Raw genomic sequence first — 15,462 nt, forward strand, 5'->3', positions numbered from 1 at the left:
CGTTGGTTGGGGTGAACACAGTAAGAAGTCTTACAACACCAGGTTAAAGTCCAACAGGTTTGTTTCAAACACGAGCTTTCGGAGCACCGCTCCTTCCTCCATACCCCTCCATTCACCTAAGAAGCGGTGCTCTGAAAGCTCGTGTTTGAAACAAACCTGTTGGACTTTAACCTGGTGTTGTAAGACTTCTTACTAGATAAGAGTAGACAGGAAAGACCTGTTTCCCCTGGTGGAGAGGCCAAGTAGCAGGGGGCACAGAATTAAGGTGAAAGTTTAGAGGGGACATGAAGAGAAGCCTCTTCACCCAGATGGTGTTTGGGATTCACTGCCTGGTTTCGTGGTGGGGACAAAAGCCCTCAACTCATTTAAAAGGTATCCGGATCTGCACCGAAGTGCTGCAATCTGCAGGGCTACATTCTGGGTGCTGGAGGTTGGTTTTAGAATGGGCAGCTGCTTCAGGTTTTGGCCAGCAGGGACGCGGTAGGCTAAATGGCCTCTTTCTGTACTCTACTTCCCTGGCTCTACACACAAAGGGTGTTGGAGATTTGGAATCGGCTGTACACCCGAAGAGAAAAGATTCAGAGGGCTAGTGGGAAAGGGCGGGGGGGAGTGAGACTACATGGCAAAGAGCTGGCACAGATAAGACGGGTTGAATGGCCTCCCGTGCTGTCACCATCACATGATTTAAATCCGAGGTAGGTAGGTCATAGATAGGGATATGAAAAATGAAATGAAAATGAAAATCGCTTATTGTCACGAGTAGGCTTCAATGACGTTACTGTGAAAAGCCCCTAGTCGCCACATTCCGGCGCCTGTTCGGGGAGGCTGGTACGGGAATCGAACTGTGCTGCTGGCCTGCTTTCAAAGCCAGCAATTTAGCCCAGTGTGCTAAACCAGCCCCAGTATATTTGGTTAAGTATATGTAGTTAGGTCACAGATCACCGTTATCCACTCAAGTGACGGAACAACCTGAAAGGGGCCGAATGGCCGCCAATGGCGCCCACGTCTCTGCAGAAGCCAACAAGCGGCACATTCCAGGCGATTCTGTAATCCCGGGAAGACAGCATGGGCGAAATTCTCCCAAAACGGGAGAAATCGTCAAACTGCCGTAAAACCCGGGCGGGTTTTACGGCATCGCGCCCCTTCCCGACGGGGGACCGATTCTGGTCCCCCGTCGGGGCTAGCAGCCCGACGTCGGAGGCCCCGACAAGTCGGGCTTAACGAAAATCGTTAAGCCCGCTTGTCGGACTTAGCGCCGGCTGACGCGTCATATGACGTCAGCCGCGCATGCGCAGGTGGGAAGACTCCACCCGCGCATGCGCGGGTGACGTCATCGCGTTTTTGCGCGAAACCCGCGCATGCGCGGTCCGGGTTGCCCCTCAGCCGCCCCGCGTATTGATACTGCGGGGCGGCGGAAGGACAAATAGTGCGCGGGCATCGGGCCCGCTGCCCGCGATCGGTGGGCACCGATCGCGGGCCCATGGCACCCTTGGCACGGCCGTGGTACTGCCGTGCCAATCGGTGCCATGGTTATTTTTTTCCAGGTGGTCACGACGTTTTTACGAACGGCAGGACCAGGTGTGTTTGCCGTTCGTAAAAAGGTCGTAAAGGGCTGGGACTTCGGCCCTTCTAACAGCTGTGAATCGCTGCCGGCCGTAAAAAAACGGCGGCAGCGATTCGTGTCGGGATTTCGGGGGGGCGGGGGGGGGGGGGGGGGAGAATAGCGGGAGGGCGTCAAAAAAGTCGGGAAGGCCCTCCCGCTATTCTCCCACCCGTCGTGGGGGGGGGGGAGAATTTCGCCCCATATTCCTGGAGGCCAAATCCTGCCATAGGAGCGGGGATAAGGGGGGGGGGGGGGGGGGAGAGAAGTGTTGAAGCCCAGCCACGGCACCGGAACAGCAGCGCTGGGGAGGGCCGAACGGTCTCCCGTTCGAGTGGGCCTGGAACAGAGAGACGATGGGCCGAACGGCCTAAATCCTGCGCCTCCCCCAATCTGGATACCCCGATCTTCTCACCGTCCGGAGCAAGAAAAGGAGAACGAGTTTTACCCCTCCCGGGCGATCCTGCAGGGGGGGTTGGCAACCGCTGGGAGCCGGCCGCCATTTTGAAACGCCAACGGCCGCGGCGCGCGGGGGGGGGGGGGGGGGGTGGGGGCGATTTGAACCGGGGTCGGTGCCCTGGGGGGGGATGGGCGGCGCCCGTTGCCCGGGGTAACGGCTCGCGACCCCCCCCGCCCCTCCCTTTCCCCACACACAGCTGCCGCTCCTAGCGGCGGGGACGGGGGAATACGGCGGAGCTGTCATCTCTCCCCTCACACACACACACACACACAATCAACATTTGCAAAGACGGTGACCCCAAAAAAACGACAATAGCGGAGGCCTGCGAGGCGGTGCACCTTGAAAGGCGAAACGAAAATCCCCAGGTAGGGCGAAAGCGCAAAGCAAATTGAAGCGGCGACGGCCGTTGGGTTGACTATGAGTAGGCTGTTTCCAGCCTAGCTCCAACAGGTGGCTCCGTGGCGCAATGGATAGCGCATTGGACTTCTAGCGGCTTGAAGGCATTCAAAGGTTCCGGGTTCGAGTCCCGGCGGAGTCGGTTCTTTTTTGCTGCCGCCTCAGTTACCCTTGATCCGTTAAATTTAAAACAACTGCACCAGGGTTTAAAAATAATAAAATTACGGATTTCCCACTCATTCTGCAATTTATATTGATCCTTGCTTCAATCAGATTTTTGCAGCAAAATTGAAATTTTTTACCTTCCCCAACGTGGAAGAGAAATAATTTGCCAATCAGCTTCATGGGAATCAGTTAATCAGCAAATGTTGTTTCCATCAATATTTTTTGAGGCCAAAGTCATTGTCAATTGGCACCCCGTTATTTTGAGAAATAAAGTTGCAAATATTGTCATAATTAGTTGATAATAATAATTACTATTTGTTCAAAATAAGATGCCTCACAACACCATGTGGGAGTCCCAACAGGTTTGTTTCAAACACTAGCTTTCGGAGCACTGCTCCTTCCTGGCGTTGTGAGACTTCTTACTGCGCTCACCCCAGTCCAACGCCGGCATCTCCACAGCATACTTCTTCAAAGGGTTAGGTGGATTGGCCATGCTAAATTGCCCGTAGTGTAAGGTTGATGGGGGGATTGTTGGGTTACGGGTATAGGGTGGATACGTGGGTTGAGTAGGGTGATCATTGCTCGGCACAACATTGAGGGCCGAAGGGCCTGTTCTGTGCTGTACTGTTCTATGTTCTAAAGCAATTGCTCTCCTGCCATTTACCCATTGGAAATAGTGGGTAATTGATCTCGTCCAGCTTCAGCGGTCGTCAGACGGCGGCGGTCACAAGCATTAGCATCTGAGAATTGCTCCTGCTGATGATGATGCCCCCCCCCCCCCCCAACCTATTTTTAGAGGGCAGTTAAACGTGTGCAAAAAATGCTGGCCTTTGCCAGCTGCGCCCTACCTGGCCAAGCCTCGTAAGGGAGGAGATGGAGGGTGTCTGTCCACACAAAAGATGGCTGATCATAATTTCAAGGCCTGCCATTGTTGACTTGGGTTGGAAATGGGTTGGGAAGATGGTCAGAACGACAGGAACAGGAGTGAATCACTGAGCCCCTCTCGGTCGCTCAGTACGATCATTGATCGATATTCCGACTCAGAAACTCGCTAAGCCTCCTTTGACTCCATCTTCCAAACTCGTGAGCTCTAGGGGAAGAGGACAAGGGCAGCAGAAGGAAGGGGCTGGGATTCTCTGACCCTGCGGCAGGTCGGAGAATCGCCGGCGGGCCGTGCGAATCACGCCACGCCACCTCGACGTGTAAGGGTCGGGTGGTGGCCTTTTGGGGGGGGAGGGGGGTCCGACCCTGGGGGGCCCTCCGATGTGGCCTGGCCCGTGATCGGGGCCCACCGATTGGCGGGCCGGCCTCTGTGGCTGGGGGCCTCCTTTCCTACGCGCCGGCCTCTGTAGTCCAGCGCCAGGTTGCGTCGGGGCCGGTGTGTTGAAGGAGGCAACTGCGCATGTGCGCGTTGGCGCCGGTGCCACTGTGCATGTCCTCGCTGGCGCACCTGCGGCGCACAGTTCACGCTGGGATCGGCAGCTGGAGCGGCGTGAACCGCTCCAGCACTGTGCTGGCCCCCTGGAGGGGCCAGAATTAGTCGTGGGAGCGGTCCGTTCACGCCGTCGTAAAACGCGACGGAGTTTACGATGGCGTGGACACTCTGCCGCGATATTGGAGAATCCCGCCCAGGGAACGCCGCTACCTGCAAGTTCCTCACTAACCAGACTTGGAAATAAGCTGCCGTTTCTTTCTTGTCGCTGGGCCAAAATCCTGGAACTCCTTTCCAAGCTGCACCGTGGTTGTGCCTCCGCCAAATAGGCTGAAGCAGCTCACCATTAGATTTTTGAGAGCAATTTAAGATGTGCAATAAACGCTGACCTTGCCAGAGACGCTCTCATCTCATGAATGAATTAAACAAAGATGTGTCTTCTCTTGCTGCCCTGACCCTTGATTACCTCAGTATCCAAAAACCTGTCGATCTCGAACTTGACTACACTCAATTATAGAATTTACAGTGTAGAAAGAGGCCATTTGGCCCACTGAGTCTGCACCGGCCCTTGGAAAGAGCACCCTACCTAAGTCCCCGTAACCCAGTAACCCCACCTTTGGGATTGAGAATGTTAAAGGTTCACAGCCCTGTTTTAGCAAAGAAATTTCACCTCATCTGAGCTCTAAGTGGCCGACCCCTTATTCTGAGACTCAAACTTCCATGTTCCAGATTCTGAAGCCAAGGGTAACATCCTTCAGCATCTACCCTGTTAAGCCTCTTAAGGTTGGAGGCAGTGAGTTGGGCTAGTTGGTACATATGCAGATTGGCAGGATGTTTCCCAAAGATCTGTTTTAGGTCCTCAACTTTTCATAATTATCAAAGATCTCTGACAAAGGGATAGAGAGTCGAATGTGCAAGTTTGCAGATGATGCTAAATTGGGAGAAATGGTAAGTGATCTGGAAGGTCGGGGCGGCACGGTGGCACAGCAGTTAGCGCCAAGGACCCACGTTTGATCCCAGAGGGTCACTCTGTGTGGAGTTTGTACATTCCCCCCCTGTCTTCGTGGGTCTCATCCGCACAACCCAAATAGTGCAGGGTAGGTGGATTGACCACACTAAATTGCCCCTTAACTGAAAAACAAATCATTGGATATTCTAAAATTTATATTTTAAGAAAAAGTGATCAGGAAGGGAACAGGTAGTTGCAAAGGGCCATCATAGATTAACTGAGTGGGAACAAGAATAGCAAGTGAGGACTGATATAGGCAAGTGTGAGCTGACCCAGTTTCAACCCAAGAAAGATAAATCAGAATAAATCTAAATGATGAGAAACAAGGAACTGTGGAAGAGCAACAAGAATGGGGAGTCTTAAGTTCGCAAACCATTTATAGCTGGTGAACAGGTACAAGAAAGTACAAGAATCAAAAAGACTAATGGCATGTTGGCTTTTATATGAAGGAAGCTGGAATACACGTATTTATGCTTCATTTGTATAGAGCTTTGGTCGGATCCCATCTGGAGAGCTTCATTCAGTTGTGGGTGTATCATTTCAGGATTGATGATTGGCCTTGGAGAGAATGCATTGCAAATACACCAAAATATTTAAAGGTTTAGTTTGGAGGAACAGGTTGCACAAACCTCTTCTGAGTATTGAAGATTGCGATGTGATCTGATCAAGGTGTCTCCGGTGCTTACAAAATTTGACAGGGGACACACTCTGAAGCTATTTCCTCTGGTGGGTAAATGAAAAACACACATAACCTTAAAATTCGAGCTAGGCTATTGAGGACAGAAATCAGGAGGTACTTCTTCACACAAAGCAGAAATCTAAGATTCTCTCCTCCAAAGTCCTGTGAGTGCTGCATCAGCTGGAGCATTCAAGGTTCCAATTGATAGTGTTGCTCGTTGTGTTCTCTCTTTAATTGGCTCTGTTTATGGCGGTTAATGTGGTTGCCTTCCTTAATTCTAATTACGTTTGCTCAAGAGTCGCCAGGTATCTTTCGATACCGCCACAAGGTTCAAAACCGAATACTAATCCAAGACTCGATACACCAGTTAGTAAGTTCGAAATCAATGCTCATTTATTTACACACACAGTCAAATATACCCATGCACAAAACTCTACCAACTGAACTATCACTACTACTACAGCCAATACTTTGCTTCGGGCGCCCACTCAGTCAGAGGAACAATGGCTGTTGTCCGATTCTGAGGCTGCTGGGGTTGAGCTGGTACAGAATAGTAGCTCAGAGCGTCTGTCTCGTAGCGTGCGTTGACTTTGGACTTGCTTGTTCTGGTGCAGCTGCTAGGCAGGTCTCTCTTTGCTGAGAGCCAAGGTCAAGAGAGCGATTCTCTCTTGGGGGATCCTTCTTATACCCAAAAGGGGCTTCGCGCGCTTTTGGGTGGGCCTTGAACTTGGTCCCAATTAATTGGGCCATTTCTTGATCGTTCCTATCAATTTCCTCCAATAAAGGGGTGGCTGCCCTGATTGCTGGGTGTATCCTAGGTGGCCGTTGGCCTGCTTTGATCTAGTCTCCTCTGGAGCCGGGGTTTCTGCCTTAGTATCGTTTACTTAAATGTTACCCCTTTGTCCCCGGAGATGGCTCATTAGTATGGTAATGGCTTTGCAGTATCGGTCTTGTCTGGGAGCTACAGCTCCAATCAACAGACAAACCTTGCACCTGCTTGCTTTCTCAGTATTGTCCATTTTCCTTGCATTCTTTGCAAAGTGTCCATTTTGTAATCGGGACTTGGCCATCCTAGATGGCTACAATAGGTAAGAGTTTCAAGAGCAGGTCTTGTGGCGCATTGGTAGTGTCCCTATCTCTGAACCAGAAGCTCTGGGTTCAAGTCCTGTTTCATGACTTTAAAAAAAATAAATTACTTTAGTGTGCCGAATTATTTTTTTCCAATTAAGGGCAATTTAGCCAATCCACCTGAGCTGCACATCTTTGGGTTGTGGGGGTGAAACCCACACAGACATGGGGAGAATGTGCAAACTCCACACGGACAGTGACCCGCGGCCGGGGTGGAACCCGGGTCCTCAGTGCCATGAGGCAGCAGAGCTGCCCATATATATAATCCCAATCAACTAGCTCCATACCAGCATCTTCCTCTGGTGAAGTTTCTATATAAACTCACAGGTCCTCGTAACTGAGTTAGGACAAGGCTACTTCTGGATTAAAGGCTGTCAAGAGTTGCAAAACAGAGAGAATTAGAAAGCAACTGAATCACTAGGATGTCCTCAACGTGCAGCAGAGTATCACTTATGAGTTAGATAATTGGCTCGTTCATCAGCATACACTTATTGCTAAGCCAACGACATCTGCGCCTGCACAGCCACATTCTTTTTATAAAAATGATTTTTCAATTAAGGGGCAATTTAGCGTGGCCAATCCACCTACCCTGCACATCTTTGGGCTGTGGGGGTGAAACCCACGCAGACATGGGGAGAATGTGCAAACTCCACACGGACAGTGACCAGAATGGAACCCAGGTCCTCATGCTGTGAGGCAGCAGAGCTAACCACTGCAGCACCGTGCCGCCCTTCAGCCATATTCATGGGATGGATGACAGCTGTGTGCAGAGAATTGGTCCCTGGGTCCCCAACCTCCTGGACAGTCATACCTCAGTTACAAGGACCACCTACCCGCAAGTGAGATATGAAGGTGCCGGATATTAACACTGACAGCTGAGTTGCCGATGGCCATGACTGTTTGAAAGGGCATTGGGAAAGACATGCCGAGCTAACCGAGCAGAGGGCCCAGAAAAAACACAGGCAAGCGAATCATGCTCCTTCTCCACTGTCTTCCTCTGCAGCAAATGTGGCAGAGGTGCCATGCCAAAGTGGGGCAGAGCCCCAGCAAGCAATGCTTAACACAGAGTTGACCAACACGGGGCAACAACCATCATATGAGACAGACGGCTGCCGTAGATTGGCTGTGCCTATCGCCTTCAGGCAAGCTCATTAGTTATCATTCATAGCCAACTAAGCAATGAGTAGAAATAGGAATTGTGTCCATTGACATATCTATCTTCAGCTTTATATTGAAGAGTGATTTGATTCGGATTTAACAGGACTATTTGAATATCAGCAGGCCTTCCTAACATGAAGTACCGAATCACGACAACTATTTGCTTCTGTGAATGGAATGGAGTTGCTTTACTGCCAATGGTCATTTCTACCTGGTGAGGCATTGTAGTTCGTCGCTCGTTCTTTTCTTCTTTCATGGGATGTGGGCGTCACTGGTTGCCCATCCTTAATTGCCCCGGAATTGAGTGGCTTATTAGGTCATTTTAGTTGAGAGTCAACTACATTTGCTGTAGATCTGGAGCCACATGTGAACCAGATGGATTTTTGTTTTAATGGTAATCAATGGTAGTTTCCAGACCCGGTTTCAAATTCCAGACTTATTCATTGAATTTAAATTCCACCAGCTAATGTGGATGGGGTTTGAATCTGTGTTCGCACAGCATTAGCCTCGGGATTACTAATAGCGTAGTGACATTACCCCAGCACCACAATCTCCCCCTATTAGACGAGTAGCTTCCAAATCACATTTTTAAGCAACAAAAGAATAAGAAAACTATGCACACATGTGTATTTAATTAGTCACTGTGTATATATTATACAACAAAATAATATTGAATGACTGATTACTTTTCATTTAAATTAAGAACAATACATATTGAAAAATGGTCCAATTTTCAAATGACCTGCAAATTGGGCAGAACTTTTTCGGGATGTTCAGGGAACCCTAGTTGAAAAACACTTACATAGTTAATGTGTGCGCGCCTGTGCTAAAGGATAAATGATTGTGCTAACTATTTTATCTTGTCTTCCTTCCTACTCCTTTCAGCTTTGCTGTTACTTTGCGTAATAGGCTTGAGATATCTGTTACTGGCAAGGAATAAAGTGAGCGTTTGTTCCTGATCGTCAAACTTTGGTTGGTTTTTGGTCTATGTGTTCCCACCCAGGCCACGAGGGGGAGCCCAATCCCTGTCTCAGGGAATGGCAGTTGTTCACTCTATTTTCCGACTGGCCTCAACAACAACAACTTATACTTGTATGGTATCTTTAACGGAATAAAACTTTCCAAGTCTACTGCTCCATCGTCTTATGGCAGGAGTCTTGACCACTCTTATGCAATTCAACGAGTGTCAGTTGATTATGGCCTGCACTGATTAAATAAGACCAGAAGACCACAAGGCATAGGAGCAGAATTAGGCCATTCGGCCCATTGAGTCTGCTCCGCCATTCAATCATGCCTGATATGTTTCTCATCCCCATTCTCCTTCCTTCTCCCCATAACCCCTGAAAACCTTATTAATCAAGAAACCTATCCATCTCTGTCATAAAAACACTCGGCGATTTGGCCTCCTCAGCCTTCTGCAGCAAAGAGTTCCACAGATTCACCACCCTCTGGCTGAAGAAATTCCTCCTCATCTCAGTCTGAGGCTTTACCCTCGGGTTCTAGTATTTCCTACCAGTCGAAACACCCTCTCCATGTCCACTCTTTCTAGGCATCTCAGTATCCTGTAAGTTTGAATGAGATCCCCCCTCATCCTTCTAAACTACAACAGAGCTAGAGTCCTCAACCGCTCCACATATGACAAACTCTTCATTCCAGGATCATTCTTGTGAACCCTTTGATTTTCAAATTCTCCATACAACTGAACCCTCTCTCTCTCTCTGTTCCTCCCCCCACCCCCTCCCTCAATTTAGTTTAAAGCCCGACCTACAGCCCTGGTTATGTGCATCGTCAGGTCTCTGGTCCCAGCATGATTCAGATGAAGACTGTCGCACCGGAACGGGTCCCCTCTTCCCCAGTACTGGTGCCAATGTCCCATGAATTCAAACCCATTTCTCCCACACCGGTGCTTGAGCCACGCAGTTACCTCCTTAATCTTATTGACCCTGTGCCAATTAGCTCGTGGCTCAGGTGGTAATCCAGAGATTACCACCTTTTGGTTCTGCTTTTTAATTTAGCTCCTAGCTGTTCATACTCCCTTAGCAGATCCTTGTTCTACCTATGTTGTTGGTGCCTACGTTGACCATGACAACTGGATCTATACCTTCCCATTGCAAGTTCCTCTGCAACGCAGATGAAATACCCCGAACCCAAGCACTAGGTAGGCAACACAACCTTTGGGATTCTCGATCCTGGTCACAGAGAACAGTGTTAGTACCCCTAACTATACTACACTGCCCTTCAGAATGACACTAGTTAGATGTACTTCTGGAGGTTATACCACATGAAGGCCTGGCTTCAGGCCCTTCTTCCCACCTTCAACATTTTTTACAACAAACACATTTGTCTCCCTGCTGCTCCTTGCAGTAATGAGTTTATTCTTTTTAATTTCTGGTGACTCCTGGGCTATTCTGGAGGGTTGGTGACCCAAGTGGAACTCACTGCGCTGAACTGGAGAGAGAATTGGCACAGGCTGACAGCTGTCTGGGAAACATAAGGAGCCAATTTCAAAATCAATTTCTTTAAACATTCCCCCCTCCCCGTTCTAAATTTTTGTTCTCCATACTCCCCACTCTCTGCGGAAGACACCGTTTGCTGGTGGCTTCAGTGGGAGGGCAGAGCCTTCTGCTGTCTCCCTTCATTGACAATTCTCCATGGGTGAACCTATTGTCAGTTCAGTTATCAACCATGTGGGGAAGGAAAAGCATTGAGATGATGTTCAGTCTTATCGACACCAACAACCAACTACCAGTAGGGGTCAGTGTAATGATCAGCACCACAACTTTGGCTGATCTCCGCCGCCTGGCACACCGTATCATAGAATCATCGGGAGGCCACAGCACAGGTTACGCAGCTCCTTGTGTCCATGCTGGCTCACTGCAAGAGCAATTCACCTAATGCCACTCCTTCGCCTTTTCCCCATTGCCCTTGCCCTTCAATTTGTTTCCCTTCAGATAAGTATCCAATTTCGGATCCTCGCTGAGAATTGTAGTGTCCATGCCACCCACTGCCTTACATACCTCAGCTCATTCAACACAGCAGTCAGTCCTTGGACCAACTTGGGTGGCATGGCTGCACAGTGGTTAGCACTGCTGCCTCATGGCGCCAAAGACCTGGGTTCGATTCCAGCCCCGGGTCACTGTCCGTGTGGAGTTTGCACATTCTCCTTGTGTCTGCTTTCTTTTATAGTTTATCTATTCACTGCAGTTACCAACAGAACCATAACCTGAGCTGTGGACATAATTTCTCTACACAGTGTACAAAACTAAAGGTTTTGTTCAGTTGGAGTTGTCTTCATTCTCTAACGCAACACCTCACTATTGAATTTTAATCTCTGTATGCTTCAATGAGTAAATGCCAATCAGGAAAATCCCAGATTTAATGCAGTCCATGCTGGGTTACTGACAGGGATACAGCCTTGACCCAGAGAGGAAATTTTAGTCCGTGGCTCCTGACCCTGATCTCTCTGTTATGGCCCTCTCTGGAACATGCACAATTTGAGATGTTGGCTGAGAACAAGGTCATTTGTGGCATCTCATACTATTGAGAAGCTCACATTGTCCAACGTTGCACAGCACGTCAGCAAGAGTAACTTACAAGAGGGAAGAAATTCTATGTGGTGCTCCTGTCCTCCTGCCAAACCTTTTGGCACAAGATCAGTAGAAATCTCAGAGAACAGCATAAATGCTGTTATTAGCCATTTACCTAGAATCTTTCTGATCTCTTGCTTGAGTCCCACCTTCCAAAACATTCGCAGGTGCATCCGTGTGTGCGTTTAGCAAGTTACCCAGTGAGCGAATGGTGTTTCATGAAAGCTAGTGGGAAAGCTGTTTATGGGCTCCCATACTGGGACCAATGTGGTGCCTGATCAGTTCAATGCTTTAGGCACCAGGATCCTGTCCTGTTGGGCTCATGGGCCGAGACCTACTTTGCATTTAATGTGCTCGCCACAGAAAAATGTGGCTGAGTAGTGCCCAGGGAACTAGGAGTCTGCAAATCAGGGCCTATTCATAAACAAGGCCTTTCTCTCCATAATGTGAATATGTCTGAGAACTTCACCAGTTGTGTACACATTGCGAGCAAGTGCTGGGAAGGAATATTGCGGGGACTGCAGATAATCCTGAGGCTGGATTTTCCGAACCCCACCGCTGGGGTGGAGAATCCAGTTCCACACATGGAATTAGGACCGGCACTGGTTCCTCGATTCTCTGTCCACCGAAGAGCCACGTACTCGGGCAGTATGCCGTGCCGCGTATTCCCCACCTGCAGCCATTGCCAGAGGCCCGCTCCGCCCCTGACAGGCTGAATTCCCGATGGAGTGGACCACTCATGGTCCTGCCATTCGGGATTCTTGTGTGGCGGCTGCAGACTCAGTCCGCGGTCACCATGGTCAGGCCGATCGAGGTCGGGGGGGGGGGGGGGGGGGGGGGGGCAGTCCTCATACGGGACTGGGGTATTTTTGAGCGGGTGGTCCAGGTCGGGTGAGCGGTCGATGCGGGACACTATTTCTGCGCTCCACTCCGCGGTCTGAGTCCGCCATGCGCAACCTCTGACCCGGAAGTGCGGGTGGCCGTATCTGCAGCTGGAGTTGGGAGTTTCCCGGCGGCTCCCTGCTAGCCCCCTGCAGGGCTGTGAACATGTGGCCTTTTGACGCCAGTTTTTCTGGCGTAAAAGGCCACAGTTTTCACGATGGCGTGGGGACATAGTTCCTGAAACGGAGAATCCAGCCTCTGATTTTTTCACTCAGGCCACTCAGATTAACTGCAACGGGAATGTTGGGCCTGAAAAAGATCCCGCCTAGTGAGGGTGAGATCCAGATCGCGACGTCTCACGGGATCTCGTTGGAACTCGCAAGGCATCCCGACCATCACAAATCTCACGCAAGCAAGAGATCAGAAAGATTCTGGATAAATGGCTAATAACAGCATTTATGCTGTTCTCTGAGATTTCTGCTGATCTTGTGCCAAAGGTTATGGCAGGATGTCAGGAGCACCACATAGAATTTCTTCCCTCTTGCTGACGTGCTGTGCAATGTTGGACAATGTTAGATAATGCGGATGCTGGAAGTCTGAAATAAAAACAGAAAATGTTGGAAAAACTTAGCTGGTCTGGCAGTATATGTGGAGAGTGCCACGCCGAGGCACAAATCAGTCCCGTTTGACAGCAGGCTTGTTCTCGACTCTGCGGGTGCTGGGAAACACCCCATTAAATGCGCCTAAAACGTGACTCCTTTTTTTTCCCCGAAGGGAGACTAGTGGAAGTGATCATCTTTACCACATTTGTGTTATATGTGCCTCTGTGATTTCCTCAAAAGATTCAGAGTTGCCAAGCATGATCAATTCTTCACACTCCATACTGACCCCCCCCCCCCCCCCCCCCCCCCCCCCCCCCCAACGTCCCCGATGAACACATAGGCGCACTAATGTCATCCCACATTGTGGTGTTATCTGTAACTGTGATAAGTTTAACTGGGCTATGACTTCCTGGCTTGGGTCTTTTCACTTTCTTGAACATTTGCCACTTTTCAGTCCTTCTGCACATTTTCCGTGTCTACACATTCTTGTGGCTATACTATCTCCTCCCCGGCCGCCTCAGCCTTCTACAATAATGATAATATTTTGTCATAAGTCGGCTAACATTAACACTGCAATGAAGTTACTGTGAAGAGCCCCTAGTCGCCACACTCCGGTGCCTGTACACAGGTGGGTACACAGAGGGAGAATTCAGAATTTCCAAATTACCTAACAGCACGTCTTTCGGGACTTGTAGGAGGAAACCGGAGCACCCGGAGGAAACCCACGCTGACACAGGGAGAACGTGCAGACTCCGCACAGACAGTGACCCAAGCCGGGAATTAAACCTGGGACCCTGGAACTGTGAAGCAACAGTGCTAACCACTGTGCTACCGTGCCGCCCTCTGATACTTATCTACTTCAACCCAATCAACTTTTAAATTATTTTTATAATTAAGTTTGACCCTGGGGCTATTAATAGGAGATTGAAATCATCTAAATGAAACAATTATCTCACCTCGTTGTGCGTGCATATGAACCTAGAAACTGTGCCAAAGGTAAAATCCAACAGGGATGAAGGTTGCGAATTCCATGTTTCAAAATTTCACCAGATAGGTATTTTTGAACCAGATAAAAGTGTGCTCTTATTGTATTGGTAGCTCAGAGTGTAAATGCAGTTTGACATTGAAAGATACAGACCAGGATGGTCCTATGTTCCATCACCAACCAGTCTATGCTGTTGCCTGATTTTAGCCAAGGTGGCGATGGATCAGACAGATTCCCCGTATTTATGGTGCTGGATTCTCCGGCCTGCCGCGCCACATTTCTGCTGGTCAATGGGGTTTCTCATTGTGGGGCAGCCGCACGCCATCAGGAAACCCCCAGCGCTGGCAAAACGGAGAATCACGCCAGCAGAGAATCCTGCCCATGTTTGTTATCCAGTGGCTCCTGCTGGAGAGTCGAATTGATGGTACATCAATTCATAGGGGGCATTTTGATCTTGTGCATAATATGAGATGATAATGATGATAAACACCATGATGTTTTATATCTGTGGGAGCATAAGAACAGGAGGAAGCCATTTAGCGCATGGACCTGTTCCACCATTCAATAAGATCATGGCTGAGCTGTAACCTAACAGTTTAAAAAAAATAATTTTTTAGAGTACCCAATTTGTTTCTTCCAATTATGGGGCAATTTAGTGTGGCCAATTCACCTACTGCTGCACATCTTTTTGGGTTGTTGGGGTGAGACCCGTACCGACACGGGGAGAATATACAAACTTCACACAGACAGTGACCCGGGTCCAGGATCAATCCCAGTGTGGTATTATCATAACTATCAGCATTACAAGGGTTAATGTAGTACCATGAATAGCCACTGGAGGGAGCTGCAGATACTACTGTATGAAGCAGCAATGCTCGACCTTAGGGAGGAGTGTCTGCAGGAAACAGCTCGTGAAGGTCATAGGAGAAGTTAGTGTGAGAAGGTTATATTATAGTTTATACCAGCCGTGAGATTAGCAGTAGATGAGTGTAGTTAGATGTTATTGATCAATTTTGTATTCTAATAAGGACTCAGTGTCAAAACCCAGTTTAGTAGTGTAAATAAAATCATAGCTTTGTTTAAGTGAAAGCTATACTGTAGTCTTCGTGGAACACTACACCTACCATCCTAAATAAGCTGTGAGGCAGCAGTGCTACCCACTGTGCCACCCGCCCCAAGTAACCTAACAGTTGATTAATGCCAACTGCTGTTTGAGGACAAGAGTTCCAAACTCCTACCACCCTTTGTGTGTAGAAGTGTTTTCCAATTTCGCTCCTGAAAGGTTTGGCTCCAATACCTCCAAGACTCCCCAACCAGCTGAAATAGTTTCTTTCTATTTACAATGTCTGTTTTCCTTGATATCTTCAGAACACCCTTTA

The 15,462-nt window shown here is 49.0% G+C and overlaps 1 non-coding gene across 1 annotated transcript; it reads left to right on the top strand.

The window, feature by feature from the left end:
- Positions 1 to 2,512: 2,512 nt before the first annotated feature.
- Positions 2,513 to 2,598, top strand: trnar-ucu. The gene is given in 2 exon segments: positions 2,513 to 2,549; positions 2,563 to 2,598. It is a non-coding gene; the product is annotated as a tRNA-Arg (tRNA).
- Positions 2,599 to 15,462: the final 12,864 nt, after the last annotated feature.

The sequence above is a fragment of the Scyliorhinus canicula genome, chromosome 25 (genome assembly GCF_902713615.1).
Source record: "Scyliorhinus canicula chromosome 25, sScyCan1.1, whole genome shotgun sequence".
NCBI classification, from domain to species: Eukaryota; Metazoa; Chordata; class Chondrichthyes; order Carcharhiniformes; family Scyliorhinidae; genus Scyliorhinus; species Scyliorhinus canicula.